We start from the raw sequence: 1,619 nt of genomic DNA, 5'->3' as shown, positions 1-1,619 counted from the left end.
ACTATTTTTATATTGTATTTTATTTTATTTTTCATTATTACTTATTAGCTATACTTATTAGTACAGCTTTTGTCTGTCAGTTTGTTGCACTGACATAACTTGGGTGTTCCTGTGATGCTGAAAGGTGTACGCACTCCCAGTGTGTCAAATGCCAGAAGGGTCACCCACAGTGGACAGGTTTTAGGAGAGCTCCTAGATTAAGAGTAAGAAACAGGACTGGCCATCCACTTCTGAAAACTTATGACCAATAGAGAAACATGGATAATTACTGTGTTAGAGGTAGAGCCCAGATTAGAAGTCACTGAAAATAAGAAACAGCTGCAAACAACTTTTAATAGTTGGAACATGGAATGTATGAAGGATGAATATTAGAAAACTAGAAGCTGTGAAAAATGAAATAAATGGAACTCACGGGCGTCAACAGTCTAGACATTAGTGAGATGAGGTGGATTGGCTCTGGACACTTTAAATCAGAAAATCACATGGTAAACTACCCTAGGAATGAAAAACAGAAGAAGAATAGTGTTGCAGTCATGGTTAAAAAGACAACTTCAAAGTTTTATCCTGAAGTCCAATGTTGTGACTGATAGGGTGTTACCCACATACCTGTAAGGAAGACCTTATAGGATCTTACACAGTTAATACAACTATTATTTAAATATATGCCCCAACCCAAAGAGAAAGAAATTGAAGATTTTTACCAAATCTTGTGGTCTGAAATGGACCACACATGCAGTCAAGATATGTTAAGAATAATTGGTGACTGGAATGCAAAAGTTGGAAAACAATGAATAAAGAAAGGTAGTCCGAAAGTACAGACTTGGTGACAGAAATTAGTCTGGACATAGAATGATCAAATGTATATGCTCAATGCTTTATTCATCACAAATACTTTTTTAAAAAAAACACACAACACAAATGGTGACTTTACACACGGATCTCACCTGATGGGCTGCATAGGAATCAGATTGACTACATCTGTGGAAGGAATCATTGGAGAAGCTCAGTATCAGCAGTTAAAACCAAGCCAGATGCTGACTATAGAACAGATCATCAATTACCCACACGCAAGCTGAAACTGAGGCGGAAGAAAATGGAAACAAGTCCACAGAACCAAAATACGGTCTTGAGTCTCTCCCATTTAAATGATTTTAAAATCATTTTAAGAATAAGCTTAAAGCATTGACCGTCAATGATTGAAAACCAGATGAGTTGTTGAATAACATCAAGGATATCATACATGAAGAGAACAAAAGGTCATTGCAAAGACAGAGGAGAAAGAAAAAGCCAAAATGGATGTCAGAAGAGACTCTGAAAACTGTACCAGAGCATTGAGGAGCCAAGACAAAGGGAAAACAGGCCAAATAAAAGGACTGAACAGAAGATTTCAACAGGCAGCTCAAGAAGACAAAGTATTTTAACAAAATGTGCATATAGCTGGAATTGGAGAATAAAAAGAGAAGAACTTGCTCAGGATTGCTAAAGCTAAAAGAACTGGAAAACAAAGTCAAGCTTCAATTTTCAGTATTGAAAGATATCATGGACAAAATCATGAATGGTCCACAAAGCATGAAAAGATAACAGAGGGAATACACAAAGTCACTGTACAAAAAAAAAAT

This window comes from Elephantulus edwardii, unplaced genomic scaffold (assembly GCF_000299155.1).
Source record: "Elephantulus edwardii isolate Elephantulus edwardi_28Jun2011 unplaced genomic scaffold, EleEdw1.0 scaffold00328, whole genome shotgun sequence".
Lineage (NCBI taxonomy): Eukaryota > Metazoa > Chordata > Mammalia > Macroscelidea > Macroscelididae > Elephantulus > Elephantulus edwardii.
Note: the sequence above shows the minus strand (reverse complement) of the source record.